The sequence below is a fragment of the Lissotriton vulgaris genome, chromosome 10 (genome assembly GCF_964263255.1).
Source record: "Lissotriton vulgaris chromosome 10, aLisVul1.2, whole genome shotgun sequence".
NCBI classification, from domain to species: Eukaryota; Metazoa; Chordata; class Amphibia; order Caudata; family Salamandridae; genus Lissotriton; species Lissotriton vulgaris.
Genome location: NC_141698.1, coordinates 975,427,294 through 975,449,484, shown reverse-complemented (window position 1 = coordinate 975,449,484; position 22,191 = coordinate 975,427,294).

Below are 22,191 nucleotides of genomic sequence, written 5' to 3'. Positions count from 1 at the left end.
ACTTACCGCTGCCTTTGCCTCAGGACTCCAGGCCCCAGAAGCCCTTGCTCCATGGAAGGAGGGAGGGTCACCAAGGCTGACGCGCTGCAAAAGCGCCTTCTGCTCACCACAGCATGGAAATCCTAGCTGCCGTTGTCACTGCCTCAGGACTCCAAGCCCCAGAAGCCCTTGCTCCCTGGAGGGAGGTAGGGCCACCGATGCCGACACGCTACAAAATTGCCTTCTGCTTACCCCGGCGCGGGACATGCGCATGCTCAGCCCAGGCCAAGGACAGACCCATTCTTTTTTTTATTGTATTTATTCATTTGAGGTAATTTTAATTTTTATGGTCAAGAAATGTCCCCTAACGTGTACCCCACCGTCTCCATGTACGTGCTTAAAGTGCATGTAACTTCCCTCCTCGACCAGCTATGAAGACGCAAATACATTTGCGTCCAATGTTAACATGTCCTCTTTCAGATCCACCATGAATGGATTGATAATTCAGTTCCTAAGTATGCTTTGCCACCATCTTTCCATGGTGCACTTTCACGTTTTCCTAGCCCTGCAGAGCTAGGCCCTGATTTCTGCCATCGAGCCCTTTCTGCTCTCTGCCTCCTGAAAGCTGCAACGTGGGATACATCTCTGACCTCTGTCCTACTCCCTGCGTGGCGAGCGGTGCCCGGCTCGGCCTGCTTGCCTGCCAAAGACAGTATTTTGCCTTCAAGTTATCAGTATAGCCAAGCTCAGCTCCTCGAAAACACATTCCAGTCTAGCAGAATAGATAAACAATCCCCCGGCTGCAGAGCAAAGGGCCCGGCCTTTCTGTCTCCATGCAAGTAATTCATTGCTCCCGTTACCATGGTAGGCCCATGGCCCCTCGCATTACACGCAGACACGTAGTCACATATGCACGCATTAATAGTCAGTATAGAGTAGCCTCTGCCCAAGAGACCTTCCTTTCCTTCTAGATAATATAGTTCCCCAAACACAAGATATCAGATATGATTTAGGAACGAGTCGATCTGACATGCCAGACTTCTGTCTCTTCCTCTAGTGCTAAATGTCAAGTCCCCTGCACCCTCCAGCCTCACGTCAGTCACACGTCATGCCGCTGCGCGCGCATCCTTGCTACAGATTTCTGCTGACATTGCAAAATTCCTCTATGTATCCACCCACTTGTGACACTTTCATGTGACGTTTCTAGCACACACCTCTGTGTACGCCCTCGTGCACGCCTTCTGTTACGTACATGTGTTCTTATCTCGTTTCTCTCAGCTGTTACGCCTTCTGTATCCATCACCACTATATGCATTGACTATATATATTGTACTCTGTTAATAAAGTATTGTCTATCCCTTCCTGAACCTTAGCGGTGAAAGGAACATGATACCATGGTTCGAACCATTCCATTTTATGGAATAAAACCCTTATAACTCAGATACCACGGACTCTGCCTCTCATTTCCGAGTGAGTTATTTTATTGAACTTTACCGCATAGAAATTCCGACGGTAAATATTTATTTACCACATTAATTTGGCGCCCGAATAGGGACCCCTCCCCCACCCCACGTGCCGGTAGGTGCGTCGCAGGCTTTGCCCCCTGCCACAGCCGTGACGGACAATTACGCGTACCCGCAGGATTTCCTGTATCTCCCTCAGGCCTACGGAGGTGACGGAGACTGCGATCAGCATCCAGACGAGGCGGTGAGGAGTGCGGAGGTTCCCGACCAGAGCCCAGCCGAGAGAGCAAGGTCCGAGGTGTCTAGAGGCCCACCAGTTCCGACGTACCTGTGACGTCACGAGTCGAGTCGAGTCCAGTCCGGTCCAGTCCAGACGAGTTTCCGAGGCCTTCCGTTCCGTGCTTCCCGGTGAGTACCGTTGCTGGGGACGCATCTAGACGGGTGCATTACTATGTATCCGGTCAAGACGGGTTTGGGTACACAGACCCGGTCTGCACTGTTTTAGCAGTGTATCTGTACTGTTTAGCAGTATATCAAGTAATTCGTGTCTTCAACGGTTCGATTTTGTTTTCGTTATAGAATTCATGTATAGTCAATATGTGTTCAAAATGTTTCTATGTGATTAATGTCGTGGTATGAGTGACTGTTTGATCTACATTACTGTGTTTCTGTGTAAAAATTGTGTTCAAGTTCGAGTAAGTGTCAAGTGCCAAAGTATCAAGATGCCATTGTTCTCAAAGTTAAGACAGTTAGGAACTATGAAAGGGATACTAGAGGAAGCGATTCCTGTCCCACCTAGGGACACTCCTGGAAATTTTATGTATCACAAACACGGCTTAGATGCCATATTATACCTAGATTTATGGGTCGATTATACTAAGAACCTAGACGAGAAATATAGATGGCCCGTTACAGGGACATGGGATGCGGATTGCATCATGAGAGTAGAAGAAGCGCTATGGAAAAAGAAAGCCAGACAATCTCAGAAAGACGCCATAGAATTGTGGCGTAAAGAATCGCATAGACGTACAGAGAAAGAATTCAGAAAAACAGAAAAACGTAGAGAAGATTCAGATAAAGCTCGGGAAAACGAACTAGTTGAAGAAGGAATACGAGTTAAAGCAGAACAAGTAGACCGACAACGAAACACTCTTGTGAATGGTATGTATCCTCTTTTGGCCGAGGGTTTACCTAAGGCCACTCCGGAAATACCAAAAGATCTGCCCGCTCCATTGGTTCCGACTAAATTACGTCACAAGACCGCAGCAGACATTTTTATTTCGTCATACTTGGATGATGTAGCTCTCACATATGCCAATGTACCTGCCCGTGTACCACCTGCTGACGGTAACCCGCCCCCTGATCATCAGCCCCCAGGTCCGCAACAGCAGATCCCTCCAGGTTCGCTACCCGCACCCGCTCCCGTTGTTCCCCCTGGTATTCAACAACTGCAACCATCTAATCCTTTTGGGACTGGCGTGGTCCAGGATCCAACCCAGCTACAGCAGGTACCGACCCTACAGCCAGGTTATGCTCAAGCCTCCGTTTCAGGAGGTGCTACAGGAGGTTATCAAACACCCCCACCGTTACACCGAGTGACAATGAGAGAGTTAGCAAAGGCTCGGACACCTAAAGGTGCACCGGCCGAACAACTTAGAAGAGAACTTACAGACTGCAGATATGACACAGTGCCTGGTACGACAGGACCCATGTTGTTAGCGTCCCTACGTTTGAGACGCGTTACAGATTATTTGATGTTACTACCAGAAATGCCAGAACATCTAGACAAATTGTATTATTTTATTAGAACAGGAGGAGGACCGGAGTGTGTTGCTGAAGCCATGTCACGTCAGAAAGTTGAGAACAAAGGTTTAATAATGCGATTTTTGGTTAATTGTTTAATAAGAGAACAAGATCAGGCAGGTTTTCCACAAAGTGAGATGAATAGACTGAATAGATGGAGCCAGAATATTGCGGATGGTAAACATGATAAGGAGAACAGTGTACATACTATGGTTAGAAAGATCCGTAAAGAAATAATAGAAATACATGCCCGCCGAGTATCTGAAGAGCAACTAGAGTCAGATGACGGGAAAACCTCAGAGGAGGAAGAACAACCAGAGACCACAGCAGAAACGTCGCAATTAGCAACTAGAGACATGATAGCATATGTAGGGAAGGGAAGATCCCTTAAGAAAACAATACGTCCAGAAAGCAAAAGACTTTTTCTCTCTGCTATATCAAATCCGAGTTCTCCTGAACATATGTTTCAGGCTACCGATAAAATACTTCAAGATCGAATGGGGTACCATGTACTCAATTCCATGGATGAACAAGAACTAGCCCGGTCCGCAGTACAATGGGCTGACAATTCTAGTACATATAATGATGATGCAGTAGCACAGACATTTTTGAACCTCTCCCCTGATGAACAGAAATTAGCTGGTATATACATGATTCAGCATCTCATTACGTTGTTCAAAAGCCAACATTCTGATCCAGGTCCCTTACCGGATATATTAATAGAACTGCTCTCGAATAGATGGAGAGGCCTAGGTACTGATTTAATTAAAGAAATTCTAGAACATCGACACAAATATAGTGCCTTCCTGAAACCACAGTTTATTTCAGCTCCACCACCCCCAGAAAGAAAAATGTTTTACTTCGACAGACAGAATCCCTTACGGGAAGTACATCCGGTCAGAAAAGACGATAACACACTAGAACGTGTATTCGTATACACACCCATAACTAAAATGGAATTATTGGAAATGAAGAAAATAGTGCCCAGTCATGATAAAGACCCTGCAGGTTTCCACCGAGAAATTAAAGATATGTTACTCATGGGCGATTACACGTATTCGGATATTATGAAAATTTTAAAAGTACTGTTGCCTGCAGGAATTTACGAGAAACTAAAGGAGAAGGAATGGGAGGTGGGAGACAAAAAGATTGATTGGGCTGCATTAGAAGTCGAAGAAAATGGTCGTACCCCAGGGTTAGGCCTTGGGGATAAAGCTAAAGCATTACCAGGTTTATTAGTACAGGTTTTGCCTAGACTGTTAGCGACTAAAAAGGAAGACTGGGATGCAATCTCAGCCTGTAAGCAGAAACACGATGAAGACACTAGTGATTTTTATTCTAGATTCGAGAAATGTTTTATTATTAACAGTGGCCTGAAAACAAGTAGCGAGTCATACCCACACCTCTTTGTATCAAAATTAGTCGAGAATTCCCTGCCTCAAGTTAAGAACCGTGTTTTGAAAGTCGAAAGCACATGGCAAGCAAATACGCCTTCCCAAATGTTACAAATGTTACAGTATCACCAGAATAGAATTAGGGAAGAACAAGATCACGAACAGAGACGTATGAAAGATACGAAAATGAAAATGTTAGTTGCTCAGTCAGTTCCAGCCGACGGTCAGAAAAGGGGTATGACACAGTCTAATAATACGGCGGCTCCCATTAAAGGGACATGCAACTATTGTAAACAGCCAGGTCACTATGTGAATGAATGTACAGTTCTGAAACACAATATAGCAACAGGTAAAACTAAAGAGAGACCACGTCAGCCTAGACAGGATCAGGTCCAACATCAGGTCCAGCAACATATTCCACAGAACGTACAGCCTATGCCTGCTCCACAACAGACAGTACAGACAGTAGCGGTACCACATCCACAGCCCATTGCCGCGACACAGCAAGTTTCACAGCAGATGTACCAGTATGCACAGTCTGATTACCCCGATTATCAGCGATACTCATGAAATAGCCTAGAGAGGGAGGTTGGCTTGCCTCTCATTGAAGTTCCTGTAGATCAAGAGGGTCCTTATGTACATAGTCAAGTATTAGGAAAAGATAGAAAGTTTTTGATTGACACAGGGGCAAGTCGAACAACAATAAGTCACGACGAGGTTCCAGGGGCACCCCTCTCAGGCTCACAGAATGTTTCCCTTGGATTTTCAGGACAGCCTATTGTTAATGAAGTATCAAAACCTGTTCCCCTAGCAGTTGGTCCATTGTCACGTACTACAGACTTATTGCTCACGAAATCATGTCCAGAAAACTTGCTGGGTATCAAGACACTAAAAGCTCTAGGAGCAGTGATATGTTGTTCTCCGGAAGGAGTTAGACTGTTTTTGCGTGACTTTAAGGGTCACTATGTATTACGAGATTTTGATGTCCGATTGAAAAATGTACCAGAACATTTGTGGGCGCAAGGCCCAACTGATGTAGGTTGTATGCACATTACGCCATACCGAGTTACACTCAAGCCAGGAGTTGTATTACCCCGAATCCGACAATACAAGTTACCACCCGATGCTGTAGTGGCTTTACTGGAAATCATTGAAGAGCTCATTGCACAAGGAGTGGTTGTAGAAACCGACTCAAATGTCTGTAATTCCCCTATCATCCCGATTCTTAAACGTACTGACCCGAATGCACCTCCAGTTTATCGGTTGGTGATTGATTTACGAGAATTAAATAAATGCATCGTACCACAGTATCCTGTGGTCCCTGACATCTCATCATTATTGACTGCTATTGATTCAGAGGCGACGTTCTTTACTGTAATTGATCTCAAGAACGCCTTCTTTAGTGTCCCCATTGATCCGGAAAGCCAATATCTTTTCGGATTCTGTTTAAATGGCCGTAGCTTCAAATTTGCACGCGCACCTCAAGGATTCACAGAAAGCCCCAGCATCTACAGCCAAGCTTTGAAAAGACAACTTGACAGTATTCACATGCCAGTTAACACTGCCCTACTCCAGTACGTCGATGATCTGTTGATCACCGCCCGGAGTGAACCAGAATGTGTGCAAGCATCACTGACAGTTTTGTATTTTCTGGCTGACAAGGGACACAAGGTGTCCCCTTCAAAGCTACAATTCTGTGTTCAGCAAGTGGTGTACCTTGGGCACTTGCTGTCCAAGAGGGGGAGACAGCTAACACCTGACCGCATTCAGTTAATTGCACACTTACCGCAACCCAAGACACAAAAGGAAGTGCGGGCCTTCATTGGCCTCACCTCTTACTGCAGACAATGGATTCCCCAGTACGCATTTCTAGCCAAGCCACTTATACAGTTGACAACACAGGAGGCAGCGACTTCGACTGTCCTCCCTTGGACTCAGGAACACACACAGGCTTTTGATGAATTAAAGAAAGCATTATGTCAAGCACCAGTTTTAGCAACACCATGTTACAGCAAACCTTTTACACTTTTCGTTACAGAACGTGATGGCACAGCATTATCTGTCCTCACACAAGACCAAGCAGGTTCACATAAGCCGTGCGCTTATTTTTCGAGTACATTAGAACCAGTAGCCCAGGCTTTGCCTGCGTGCTTAAAATCAGTTGCAGCGACAGCCCTAGCAATCCGACAAAGTGATTCCATAGTGTTAGGACACCAATTGACAGTACAAGTTCCACACTCTGTGGAAGTTCTTTTAAACAGAACACAGACTCAACACTTGACTATAGCACGACTGACAGGTTATGAATTGACATTGTTCCAGCCCCACATAGAAATCAGATGCTGCAATATACTCAATCCTGCCACATTGTTACCCTCGAACACAACAGATCCAGCTCCACATGACTGTATAGAGATCATTAATGCGGTAACAAAGCCCCGACGAGACTTGACAGATGTTGCACTGACTAACCCAGACCTGACACTTTACGTGGATGGTTCATGTATAAGAACAAGCACAGGAGAATTAGTGGCCGCATATGCAGTGACCACTGAAACTGAAGTCAAAGAAACACACCGTATTGATACACTGTCTGCTCAAGCTGCAGAGCTCATTGCTCTGACTCGAGCCTGTATAGTAGCCAAGAACAGGAACGTTAACATATACACAGATTCACGTTATGCATTTGGAGTCGTACACAACTTCGGTGTACTCTGGCAAGAAAGAGGTTTCTTGACCTCTCACGGAGCCAAGATCCAGCATGGTCCCCTCATTCAAGCATTGTTAGAAGCAATACATTTGCCATCAGCCATAGCTATCATGAAGTACAAAGCACATACTAAAGTTACAGATATTATTTCCCAGGGTAACAACCTGGCTGATCGAACCGCAAAACACACAGCTCTGACTCACACACATGCAGCTGATATGACAAAGACAATAGTTCCGACACCGACACATTGCATGACAGTTAAGGATCCCGCACTAGATGTAATTGACATACAGACACATGCTACTCCAGACGAAATAAAGAAATGGACTGAACTAGGAGGGATCCAGAGAGACCAGGGATGGATGACGAAGGGAAAAGCCACATGGTTTCTCCCCGACTCTATGGTTCAAGTTATGATTAACACCACACACAGTCCAGCACACTTAGGAGAAAAAGCCATGTTAGACAGTTTACAGAATCTCTGGTACAATAAACATTTACGAGCAGCAGCAAAACAGAAAGTGCGTACTTGCATGATCTGTTGTCAGTTCAACCCAGGCAAAAGCATTCCTGCAGAGCAAGGTGGATTTCATCCTCCCGATCACCCTTTTGAAGTCCTCCAGATGGATTATATCCAGATGGAACGATGTTGAGGATTCAAATATGTCCTCGTAGTTGTATGTGCACTTTCCCGTTGGACAGAAGCATATCCAGTCCCAGATTACACTGCTCCGACCACTGCCAAACAGTTGGTTCGTGAATTCTTCCCACGGTACGGTTTGCCTCGTGTCGTGTACTCAGATAACGGTCAGCCATTCTCGTCCGAGCTAATGAAGCAGGTATCACTCCTGCTAGGATATCAGTGGAAGTTCCACTGCGTCCGACATCCGGAGGCAGCAGGTCTCGTAGAAAGACACAATCAGACACTGAAAACACGTCTTGCTAAGATTTGTGCCGAGAAAGGGGTAGACTGGATAGTCGCCTTGCCAGTTGCATTGTTTTATATGAGAATGGTCGCACACTCTAGAACAGGGCTATCCCCGTATGAGGTGGTCTTTGGTAGGCCACCGAATATGTGGGGGACGCCTTTGCCGAGGAAAATAACCGATGTTGATAGTAACATGTTGACAGATTACCTTGCCTCCTTGATGTCTGCACTACAATCTTGTCGTTCACAGGTTGCCGCAGCTTTTCCGGACAACACCCAAGTAAAACAACACGACGTCCGTCCAGGGGACACTGTCATCGTCCGAAATTTCGACAGGAAAAACCCGCTGGAGCCCAGATGGAAGCAGCCAAAGTTGGTGCTACTAACTACAAGGACCCCAGTGAAGTTGGAAGGGAGGAAGGGCTGGCTCCACACAAGCCATATAAAAAAGTTTCACGGACTGTTGCCAGACTCTTCCTCCCCCTCTAAGGACTGCCCAGATTCCAGTGACTCTAAACTCCCCCTGTTAGAGAAAACTCCGTCTCAGGAGTACAAAACAAAATTGAGGTCTAATAAGTCAGACAGTTCAATTGTTTAAGTCCTCCCCTAGGTGAAGCGGTTAGACAGGTTCCTGACATGTACAAGTTAGACCCCAATAGAGAGAAAGATAGACAGAAACAGATCAAGAAACAGAAACATTGTAAATCTCTCCGGAGCTATTTCATCATCACGTTATTGATTATGTTTTTTCTGAGTCTTATGGTTATTGGCATGAGTGTATTATTACATATGTTTTTTCCTATTGCACACTCTACTCTTAATAACACTGCAGAGCACACGTTCAGTGAACTACCTCCACACGAATTGTCTTATAGACTTGCGCTGCCCAACAATACATTCATCAGTATGTAACACCATTCCCATCAGACCAGCAATGCTACAAATTGTTGGATATGTGGCCGACTCCCTCCCTATCAGAAATACAGAGGAGCTCTGCCCCTCTTCCCGTATCCGTTTACGCATAATGGTTCCTGTGGTGCCTGGTTCAGCTTAATTAATTCTGTAGACACTGATTCCATAGTTTACCAAGGCAATTGGGTATGGGGAAATCTGAACACAGTCATGCATCAAGCATGTTTCCCAGACAAGGAGGGTCTCCCACAAAGGACAGGGACTGATCTAGAAAACGAAGTATATGGATCAGGTAATTATACACTTAACCTCATGATTCTGAATGTCCAGTCTGAAACCGAACCAGACTTGCCCTCTATGTCAGTGTTACCCGTTAAAGGCGAATTATGTGTCAGAAAGAATGGTTAAATACACTTAGGTCATAGTGAATGTACTACTGTGATCGAATTCAGTGATAAGGGCAAGTCCACATTCAAAGCTTCCCGTCATTCCTATTTCATTTGTGGTCATACCGCATACATACGTTTACCTCTAGATTGGGATGGTACTTGTTACATTGCATTCCTACTGCCCCCTGTTTTTCTAGCTCCTCCTGATTACCATAGAAATCCTCAGCTTATACATACTAGACACAAGAGAGAACTCCCAATTGTCGATCAGACTGAAACAGCATGGGAACAATATACAGATTTCAATAGAGGATTCTTTTTCTTTTTAGGACCTGTCTCGAATAGTAAATTGATACGAAAATTGACCAGAACCCTTGAAGCAGTAGTGAATGAAACTACTTCCGCCCTAGGTAACCTAACGAAGGAGCAGTCTGCTATAAGACTTGTTGTTCTTCAGAATCGTCTCGTCCTTGACGTCATCCTGGCCGATAGGGGCGGGGCTTGTAGAGTCATCGGATCGAGTTGCTGTGTTTTCATTCCAGAAAATGCACCGTGAGTATATAGAGCCATATCCCGTCTTCATAAGATCGCTAATCAGATTCATCAGAATCCAGGCATCTGGACTTGGTCCGGTTGGTTCTGGAGTACGATAACAGCCTGGGGATGGAAGCTACTTTCTTTCCTAGGGATTATATTGGCCATAGTATTCAGTTGTTGTCTCTGCATTCAATGTGGGCCAGCGATATGTGGCTTGTGTGCCACAGCCTGCATTCCTCGTTCAAGTTCACGCTCTACATCCCGCCTGAGAAAGGATGAGCAAATGATGTTATATGAACAGATAGATGGATTAATGAAGATCGATATATCATGAAGGGTCCGTAGGGGACAAGGAGGGAATGAGGTAATTTGAATTTTTATGGTCAAGAAATGTCCCCTAACGTGTACCCCACCATCTCCATGTACGTGCTTAAAGTGCATGTAACTTCCCTCCTCGACCAGCTATGAAGACGCAAATACATTTGCGTCCAACGTTAACATGTCCTCTTTCAGATCCACCATGAATGGATTGATAATTCAGTTCCTAAGTATGCTTTGCCACCGTCTTTTCATGTGCACTTTCACGTTTTCCTAGCCCTGCAGAGCTAGGCCCTGATTTCTGCCATCGAGCCCTTTCTGCTCTCTGCCTCCTGAAAGCTGCAACGTGTGATACATCCCTGACCTCTGTCCTACTCCCTGCGTGGCGAGCGGTGCCCGGCTCGGCCTGCTTGCCTGCCAAAGACAGTATTTTGCCTTCAAGTTATCAGTATAGCCGAGCTCAGCTCCTCGAAAACACATTCCAGTCTAGCAGAATAGATAAACAATCCCCCGGCTGCAGAGCAAAGGGCCCAGCCTTTCTGTCTCCATGCAAGTAATTCATTGCTCCCGTTACCATGGTAGGCCCATGGCTCCTCGCATTACACGCAGACACGTAGTCACATATGCACGCATTAATAGTCAGTATAGAGTAGCCTCTGCCCAAGAGACCTTCCTTTCCTTCTAGATAATATAGTTCCCCAAACACAAGATATCAGATATGATTTAGGAACGAGTCGATCTGACATGCCAGACTTCTGTCTCTTCCTCTAGTGCTAAATGTCAAGTCCCCTGCACCCTCCAGCCTCACGTCAGTCACACGTCATGCCGCTGCGCGCGCATCCTTGCTACAGATTTCTGCTGACATTGCAAAATTCCTCTATGTATCCACCCACTTGTGACACTTTCATGTGACGTTTCTAGCACACACCTCTGTGTACGCCCTCGTGCACGCCTTCTGTTACGCACATGTGTTCTTATCTCGTTTCTCTCAGCTGTTACGCCTTCTGTATCCATCACCACTATATGCATTGACTATATATATTGTACTCTGTTAATAAAGTATTGTCTATCCCTTCCTGAACCTTAGCGGTGAAAGGAACATGGTACCATGGTTCGAACCATTCCATTTTATGGAATAAAACCCTTATAACTCAGATATCACGGACTCTGCCTCTCATTTCCGAGTGAGTTATTTTATTGAACTTTACCGCATAGAAATTCCGACGGTAAATATTTATTTACCACACATTTTTAGTGATATAGTACAGCATCAATGATTTCTAGCAGAGACAGACACAGTAATACAAGTTTACACACAGTAGCCTTTCATAGAGCAGCAGTCCATGATATAAAGAAATATCCACCCCCGAATGAAAAAGTCTCTTAAGCTCAACCCATGTGTCAAACTATGCGGTCGCAAATTACCCCGTGAAGTTACAACTACGTGAGCATTAAGGGGAAAATGTATGATCTACAACCCAGCATCTCTACGTCGATTGTGCAGCCAAGTTGGGGTATAATGAGAAAAGGGATGGTGAGACGGTGCCCTGGAATGTGCTAGGCAATCAAACTATGTACTGCATACGTTTAGATGGCTATGGCGCCTGTACCTTCTCAATGACGCCAGAGGCTGTGAAGGGTTGTGTTATGAAGTAGTGTTTCAGAGGGGCCCAGTTATCTTTGGGTCGTGATGCCAAGGGGAGTAATTCTGCATAAGTATTCAGCTGTTCCTGACAGTATACTAGGTCAGAGAGCCAATCTTTAAACTACGGCGCTGTACCTCTGCCCCACCTGCAAGCAATGTGGCATTTGACCATTAACAGAGCGGTTGCAAAGAAGCGGATGCTGGTTCCAATTATCAATTCAGTGTAGCCCAATAAAGCCACTAATGGGGTGCGCTCCAGAGGGAGTGTTGTCATCTTTTCCAGAGCGTCTAAGACCTACCCCCTATTCATGCACACCAGGGCAGTCCCAGGCTAGATGGAAGAAGTCGGCCCCAACAAAGCCACGTCGATCACAGCGGTCAGAGTCTTACAACTTATACTTGTACATTTTGACAGCAGTGTAATATAGGCGGTTCTAAAATGTAAAGTGTATGATGCGTAATCTACTGCTAGCTGAGATTCACTTGGTTTGGAGGGAGCAATATACCCAGTACTTGTCTGTGAGCTCCTAAACTAGCTCTGAACTACAACGTGTGTGAGAGCGGTATGGAGCCATCTCCTGCTGTGTATGGATAGTGTGATAGAGTCTGTAAACAACAAGTCCTGGGGAGGTAGCTTGTAAAATCAGATGTAATAGAGACAACGTCGGGGGTTCCTGCGGGAACTCTGGGGTAATGCATTGCATGCCCTGTCAGAGCCGTACATAAAGGAATACATCTAATGGGGTGGGCCAGGTCTCCAAAAATCTCTGTTCTAGCGATCAGAACATCCCATTATTTTAGAGATCACCCAGTGGCGTAACAAAACTTGAGGGGGCCCCCGTGCAAGTTACGTGGAGGGGCCCCCCCATGCTCCGGACCACAGTGTCTGAAGGGGCCACCTGGAGTTCAGGGGACTCCCCTCCACCACAGGGAATGCGGGGCTATCGTTACTCCACTTACCCATAGGGGATCTGTATCTGTATATGATAATCTTATGTGACACACCTCAAATCAACCCAGCTTCTCCAGTAGAATGGGCATGTAACAGTAGAAGACACATATTAAAAAAAGGTCATAAGACAGTAAAAAACGTAAAATGCAGGATGCTTCTTTGAATGCCAACCTCTGACAGTACCTATGAACTTTATCAGAATTTCGCAAAAGGGTAAAGTTACTAGTTGATTCCCTGTCACAAAGCACACAATGCACCTGTAGTGTATACAGTTCATTGTTTTCAGCGTCAATTGATGTGATAAAAGAAAACACTAGGAATTGCTTAGGTTGTTAAATCAAACATTAAAGGTAGAAAACTGCATTCCTGTTGATATGGAGTGACCTTAGCATGGTGGGGGCTGCGGGGGCCTCTGTTATGCCCCTGATCTGTGGAGTTCTTTGGCTGCGAGGTTGGCGTTGGTCGAGGTGGTGGGGGCATTGTTGCTGAGGGTGGAGTTGAGCTGCTCTTCAGTGACTTTTCTCCTGTTCTTTCGTGGAGGGTGAGGTGCAGGTTTGGGCGAGGGGTTGTCAAAGTGGAAGTGAACGCAGTGGTGGTCCATCCAAGGCGGTTATGTTGTGTGGCTGAAATGGATATTATTGCCACCAGCGAAGATGGAGTCGAGGTTGTGTCCTGCTTTGTGGGTCAGCGTGGTGATGAACTATTTCAGTCTGATGTTGGTGAGGTTGTCCAGGAGGGAGGTGGAGTTGGGTTGTTGAGGTGGTCAAGGTGGAAGTTCAGGTCCCAAATGAGTATGTAGTCCATGGAGGAAATAGTGTGGGGTGCGATGAGGTCAGCGATGGTGGTGGCGAACAGAGCGCAGAGTCCGGGGGGTCTGTAGATTAGGGTGCCACGAAGGTTGGTTCTCGGGCTGGTCTGGACCTGGAAGTGGAGGTGTTCAGTGGTGAGTAAGGAGTTGCTCGTGGTGGAGGTGGAGAGTCAGAGGGAGCTCTTGTGTGTGAGTGCATAGTGCTAAAACACCCTCCAGTGCTCACACACACACAAAGTGCATAGCGCTAAAGTACCTTCTAGCGCGCACACACACAGTGCATACCTCTAAAACACCCTCCAGTGCGCGCACACACACAGTGCATAGTGCTAAAACACCCTCCAGTGTGCAGAAAAACACACAGTGCCTAGCACTAAAACACCTTGCAACGCGCACACACACACACAGTGCATAGCGCTAAACAAACATATTTTCAGCAAAATATTCCTGACCAATGTGCACATGATAGAGCAGAGGGGATGTGTTTTAGATGGTAAGTTAGCAAGGACTGTTTATAACATGCTTCCTGGTTTTTTATTCATGACATCATGTATTGCTTCATACAAACGTAGGCTGGATATGGAACCCTTGAAATACATCACTGGAAGGAACTGGAACATTTGACTGGTTATTTCAAACATTTGTTTTAGTGGTCTCAGCGAGGAACATTTTGCAAATTATTGGAACAGGTGTATACAGCTAATTTAAATCCTTTCGAAAATCTGTGAGCTCGATGAAATATTAATTGTGCAGAAAATACTTGGGTGGCTTCTGTGACCGGCTGGGGCAAAGCATGGTCAGCAGAGGACATGGTCATGCCCAGGAGACGCACGTGCCTGCATGCTCCATGAGGGGAATACATTCTTAATACAGTAGTGGGCTTGAACAAGAACTCAAAGGAAACCATGTTTATGAAGCCAAAGTAAAAAGGCTTTCAAACAATCTTTGAAGCAGTGAGAAGGCTGAAGGAGACCACTCCTTCCTAAAAAAGACTCACACACCATGAAAGATAAGACACAATAGCTATCAGCACTTCCTGACTCTTTTTACAGAACTGAGAAAACATGTCGAGGATTGACCTAAGGCGGGGGACTGTGGGGCAGAGAGCGATGGCAACTACCCGATTTACCAATGCCAAATTCAGCGCTGCATGAATATAAAGGAAACAGAAGCAACGTCACTGAAGACCATGTCACACCGTGGCTCTGCACTTGAGGTGGCCCCTGGAGCTTGGGGCCCCCGCACAGCGGGGGTTGTGGGAGCCTGTGTTACTCCCTGGAGATCACCCTATGTTGTGATTTTCGTCCCCTCAAGGAGCCTAATAAACCCTGTCTCCTGTAGTAATTGCATGCGGGGATGGTATAAAAGTGGGAGTAACGGTGAGTAAAGCATTGGGCCTTTTAATGGGCTTTTAATATGGTAAGTATGCAATGCCAGGCATCAACCGTGCATGTGATGGTCGTGGGCATTTTATCTCTCGGCTGAAGAGTGGTACAAATTATGCCAGCAAGAGGGACGGGGTCTGCGAGCCACTGTTCAACTGCAACTTGTGGCATGTATGCGCATGGATTGAACCAATAATAAGCGCAATGCACCTGGGCGGACATGTAGTACATTTCAAATTTCGGGACATCAAATCCCCCCAGAATATAAAGCCTAGTGAGTATATTCCATTGTAGTCACGGCTGTTTGCCCCCCATATTAATCTGATCATTTCTGAACGCAGTGCCTTAAAGAAGTGTCTGCCAGGGTGATATGGAATGTTAAGGAATAAGTATAATAGCTGTGGAAGCACCACCATTTTAATTTGGGAGGTGTGTCCCGCCATAGAGAGCGGTAGGGATATCCATTGCGTAACGCAGCTTGCGATGCAGTCAAGAGTCATGACATAGTTGAGGTGCATTAATTCCTCCCGATCTCTGGAGATGCGTATCCCAAAGTCGCGCATATCAGAGTCGCACCAATCCAGGGGGAAATCCATAGGGAATTGCGTGGCTACGGAGATGAAGGGGAATACCTGCGATTTCCCCCAATTAATGTGGATCCCAGATAATCTTCCGAAGATGATAAATTCTCACAGGATCGGGTTCATATTATTTTGTGGGTCCCGGGTCCCTAACATATAAAGTGATATCGTCTGCATAAAGTGATATAAGTATCTGGCGCAAGTTGCCACGTAATGCTTTGTACTGGTGATGCTGCCATATCTTCAGGGCAAAAAGCATGGGGTAGAGGTGACACCCCTGTCTAGTGCCCCTAGTTACGGGGAAGGCTGAAGACTGTAAGCCATTAATCAGGACTTTGGATGTAGGAGTCAATATAACAAAACCTATCCATGAGGAAACACTGGAGGGAAGCCCAGCGATGTAATATCGCTAATAGGTAATCCCATTCAACCGAATCAAACGCCTTTGTGGCATCTAAAAAAAACACCGCCAGCGGTAGATCGGGATCCACATTGTGTAGTATGGAATAGAATGTACGCAGGTTGTGTGTGGTCGCGCGCCCAGGAATGATACCTGCTTGATCGGGAAGGACCACCTTCTCCATTAGCAGGTTCACCCTATTAGCCAGAACTTTAGCCAGAATCTTTTTATCGCAATTGATGAGTGACAATGGTCTATACGGGTCACAGTGAATTGCCCTCATGATGGGCGGCAGTGTACCTGTCTCCAGAGCATCCTCATACATCTCTTTTACAATGGGGGCCAGCTGATCTATGTAAGTCTTGTAAAACTCGATGGGAAGTCCATCTAAGCCAGGGGCTTTGCCGTACTGCGTGTGCGTAATGGCTTCCCGTATCTCATCCAATTCAAATGGGGCACACAGGAACTCCCTCTGGGAGTCGCCCAACCATACCAAGCCACATCATCAAGGTAGCCATCAAGGTTAAGGGAACCCCGCCTGCCTGAGGCATATAATAAGTAGTAGTACGTAGCAAATGTGTTAAGTATGTCAGTTGTGTCTCTATATAGCACCTCCACAAGGCCCTCAATCTCCATGATATAATTAGAGAAGTGAGGCTTCCGTGTCGACTCTGCAAGAGTCCTCCCAGGCCGCCCACACACGCCATACCTTTCGGCCCCCCAATATTTTCCGCTGAACTTTGTCTCCCGGTATGCTGTACTGGTGTAATCCAAGAGTTTTTCACGAAACTCTTGTTTGGTCTGACCATCAGCACCTCTGGAGAGTCTAGTGTCCAGCTCCTTGAGCTCTGCCGCTAGTTTCTGCAATGTCTGCTGGATGTCTCATAGGACCCTAAAACTTTTCGAGATGCAAAACACCCAGATCGTAACCTTAAAGGCCTCCCAGATTGTTTCAACGCTATCTACAGAACCTCTGTTTCTCTGGAAAAAATCTGCAATTTCCTGTCCCAGTTTACTGCGGAACACTTTGTCCAGCATCGTAAGTGGCGACATCCTCCAGATGCTGCGTTGAACACCATATCCTAGGGGGTACGCATTAGTTTTACAGGAGAGTGGTTGGAATATGTTTGTGCTAAGTGCGTTACTGCTATTATTGATGGACCCAGGACGCGGGAGAGGAAGCAATAGTCTAGGCGGGCCCAGGATGCGTGCTGTGCAGTAAAGTGTGTGCCTTTCATGGAGTGAGGATGGACATGGCGCCATGTGTCCAACAATTCATTGTCAGCAACTATGTTGTGAAGTATTTTTTGTGATCTATTGTAGTGGTGCGGCTCGGGATTGGACCTGTCAGCAGCGGGATTGAGGGCAACATTAAAATCCCCCGGCCCCCCCAGATGACGTGGGTGTAACCTATGGCATGATATCCCCCAGAGCTTGGCGAAGAATTCTGGGGACTCAACATTGGGGCCATAGCAGCTTGCTAATGTGACCGATTCTGTGCCCAGGCTACCCCACACAATGCAGTATCGTCCGTGCTGGCCATGTGCTGAACCGGCTATGGCAAAGGGCGTTTTTTTCAATGAGTATAGCCGTTCCTGTAGCTTATGAGGAATAAGAAGAAAACATTCTGTAATCTGCCCATTTTTGAGCTTAGGTGTTGTTGCGGTTGGGATTAAGGTGGGTCTCTTGGAGCATTGCGATATGTACGTGGTGACAATGTAAGTTTGCTAACACCTGACGCCTCTTTCTTGGAACCCCTAGTCCCCTAACATTACAGGTAAGTATATGAAGATTCCAATGAGGTGATGGACTAGCCATGTGGTATGGTGGTGGTATTGAATACATGGAAGGAAAAACAACAAGGGTTTGGCTTAAACGCAGCAAGGCCACGCCATACTATAAATAAGCAAAACAAACGCCAGTGCTGCTAATTTGTTTGTGCAAATAATGAAAAGCAATGATTGAAACAATTGACCTCAAGAAACCACTTTTTCCGTTTCATACAAAAATCCAAAACTTGATTTGTTTTTTGTTTCTTTTCTCTTTACTTTGAGATTTATTTTTTATATTTTATAAAAGTCTGTATAGTTCTAGTAACCAGGAATACTTTTTGTTTTTTTGGTTTTTGGAAGCCCCTTTATACACTACAAACCCATCCACTCTCTAAAGCCTCTGTGATCAATAAGCATCATACATACTGTGTCAGAATCATTCACCTATCCACCTTCTCCTCACATCCATCCATACAGCAAATCACACCCCACTCATACAATGCCCACCCTGGTGTCCCTTTTTGAGACCGATTCTTACTTATGGTGAGGCATACATAAATTCAACATGATATACAAAATCTATATACAAGAAGAACGGGCCATCTAGACAATATCCTGCATTTCAAAGCAATGAGCAAATTCTATAAACACAGATTGGCCTAAACCACAAAACGGTCTACGTGTTTCAAATCACCCCTAATGCGGGGATTCTCCTCAGGATGAAGAGTATTTCTGAAAGACAAAAAAATGAAATACTCCACTTAGCAAACAATGGCCTCTTACCTTATTGTTCACACAGGAACACACTGTAAAAGTCCGCAAATTCCTCACAATGTATTCAAAAGTAAGATATCCTTTTGATTCAGCTACAACTTAAAAGAGATAGAGATGATGCCAAACAGCCTTCTCATTAGACTTTTTTTGCCTACAGACTTTTACAGTGTTTTTCATTATTTGCACAAACAATTTTGCAGCACTGGCATTTTGTATCTAATACATGACACAGTGGACTTACTACTGCTGCATAGAGGGCAGAAAACCTCCAATGTGTCTGTCTTATATATCGTGTTGCGAATAGTGAGTGAAACTTCATAAAGAATCCCTTTCCCACCCCCACCCACTGAAGCATCCCAAACATACCAGAAAAAACATTCCCCCTCCCTCCCAGCAGACCCAACAATCCCAAGAACAATATGCATACAGGTCTGTAGCAAGAAATAAGGGGGTTGCACCCTCAAGGGGGAACTCCTAGGCTCATGCACAGTCACTCCCTGCCCTCAGAGTATTGGAACAATGGGAAGAGCACACCCAGCAAGGGCGCTCGGTGCCAAATGTCACTTAGCCCCAGTGTTCGACTTATCTGGTTTGTAGTGACAAGTGTCCTAATTCAACGGATCCATACATCAAGTTCATGCGGTCTTGTGACGGTATAGTTCTTCAAATGCAACCAGGGCTGCTAAGGGATGGCGCGGGTACCAATTAGTCTGCGGTTGGAGAAGACGACCTCGGTGACGGGTCCAGAGAGGCGGAGGAGTTGTTGTGGCATTTGAGGCCTTCCAGGAAGTCCTCCGCCTGTTGCGGATTGGTAAAGAAAGACTTCTTGCCCTGGTGTGTGACCCGCAGGTGGGTTGGGTATAGAGGAGCGTAGTCAATTTAAGCTAGATGGAGCTTTTGCTTGGCAGGGATGAACTTGAGCTGTTCCTCTTGCACCGCTGCTGTGAAGTCTGGATAGATAGTGAACTTGTTTCCTTCAAACGTGAGTTGGCATTTCTCCTGAGCCATCTTAAGAGCAACATCGTGGTCCCAGTAGTTTAGGAGCCGGGGGATGATGGGGCGCTGCGTGCTTTCAGGTGGCTTCCTGGGACAGAGCGACCGATGTGCCCTCTCAACTATGAAATGGGGAGAAAAAGATGCAGCACCAATTGTGTCTAGTAAAAGTCTTTCTATGTATTCTTCCATCCTGCCTGTGTTGGTGCTTTTGGAAATACCAAGAACACGTATATTGTTCCTCCTTCTGCACCCTTCAAGATCTTCATTTTTTGCAGCTATAATTTTAGGCAATTTATCCATTTGTACCATGTGTGTCTGGATGTTGGATGTGTTGTTTTCCGCATCTGAAATACAGCGTTCTGTTTCCTAAATATGTTCATAAAGCCCATCTAACTTGCAGACAATAGCATCCATCCAGTTGGTCATAGCGTCCATTTTGCCAGCGATGTCAGTTAGTCTTTGCTGCATCTCTAGGAGGAGAGATTTCATATCGTTCACCTGTGAGGGGGTCGCCCCCAGTGCAGTCTCCTCTCCGACCTCCCCTGAACCTTCCTGTTGTAAGCGGCCGCTCCTCATGACGTCAAAGGTAAGACAGGTTTGTTTAATGTCTGTTTTCCCCATGTTGAGGATACAGTGACGATGATGGCGAAGGCAGGCAATGCTCAGATGGCGGCAAGTCACCTAGTGCACAATGCGGTGGGCATAGGCGACCTGTCTGGCTAGTTCAGGCAATGGCAGCAGAGAGAAGTGTAGGGCCTGGGGATGGCCACAGGCCAGCGCACACCGTGGTGGAGAAGCGATGTGAGGATGACCGGCAGTGACTGAGCGCAGCTCCACTGTGGTGTTGGACACAGATTGTTCAGGCTATGGCGGCATCCGAGAAGTGATCACCAAAAATTTGCAGCACGTTCGTCCATGGTGTGGCTGGGGCAGTTTCAGGGTTACAAAGGTAAGTCCCGCTGTCAGAGTTGATGTGAAGGGGTGCAGGGCAACAGGTAGGCTGCAGACGCTGTACGCCACAGCCGTGCAATGCAACAGGCTAATGAAAGGTAGGATTGTTCACCCCTGGGCACCCACCGCCCGTCCGGTTCACCAAGGTAAAGGCAGAGTGAGTCCAAGATCCATGCAGTTAGTATTGCCCGGTGCGGGAGGCAGTTCATCGGAGGCGGTGGAAGGGGGCCTCCTCAAGATCCAAGTGAGCAAGTGTGCACACCCTCACTGAATCCCCAGCGCCACAGGACAAACAATGAGCAACCAGTGCAGCCAATCTGTCCAGGTGACTGCAGGTGCCCAGTCAGAGCTGAGAGGCTTGTTTCAATGCAGGAGCAAGTACGCAGCAGAAGGCACATCCACGTCACCGCCGGCGCCCCCGGACATATGTGGCAGCGTGGTAGTGGAGGGCTGAAAAGTTCATAAGTGGCAGTGGGGTTGTTTACTTGTGATGTTCGCTTGGGGCCCACTTCACTGCTCTGAGAGTCTGAGCTTCGTTTAAGGGGTCAGCACACTCAAGACTCCGCAGCAGTTTTTTAATGACGGCTTGCAGCTCGTCTCGTTACGATATTCAGAGCCCCTGGGTGGAGCGGGAAAGCCGCCCCAGCAGCAGCCTCTCTAGGCAAGCATGGGAAGGGATCTCTGAGCGCTCGTCGGGGGCACTCAACCCCGCTGTGGAACTGCGACAGAGGTTCCGGCTGAACCAGGCACGGGCCGAGATGCCAGGTGGGTGCCGAGTCTCTTGCCTTGCAGAGCCTTGCCCGTCAGAGGTTCCAGGAGGGGCAGTCTCCTCCCGCAGCATGCCCCGGGAGGTGTCGTGAAGACAGTCAGCAATGCGCCTATCTCCTCAAACTTGCACCGGCAGGTCTCTGGGGCAAAGTCACTTCAACGATGCAGGAGAATTCGAAGTAATTGTGCCGAGCTGCAGGAGCCTTACACTAGTGCGGCCATATTGCTTGGATTTTTAATCTAGATACCTAATGTAATTCATTCCCTGTTCTTTCTTCTTGTTGTTTTGTTTTTAGCCTCGAGTTTCTAGATGCTTGTTGGCCATAACCAAAACACTAACTATATTGATTCTAGTATTTTTAGCAATTTTATATTCCTACCTTTTGTCTTTTATTCATATATCATCTTCCCACCAAAATATAATGGGCAAAAGAAAAATAGTAATGAGTGAGGGGGGAGGTGGGACTGAGGAGCACTGCCCGTAGGCAGCTAGACATAAACAGGTTCGTAAACCAGCAGCTACCAATGGTGTTTTAGATCGTATTGATAATTTACTAGTGAAAAATGAGGAGATTTTAGTTCTTGCTACCTCCCTGGTATACTAGGTTCTCTGTACCCCTGAGTTAATTGAATTGAACTAATGCCCTCACCAAAGCCAACCCTACTCCTGACCCCAATCCCTCTCCTATTCCCACAAGATGTGTACCCGTCACCTTCAACAAG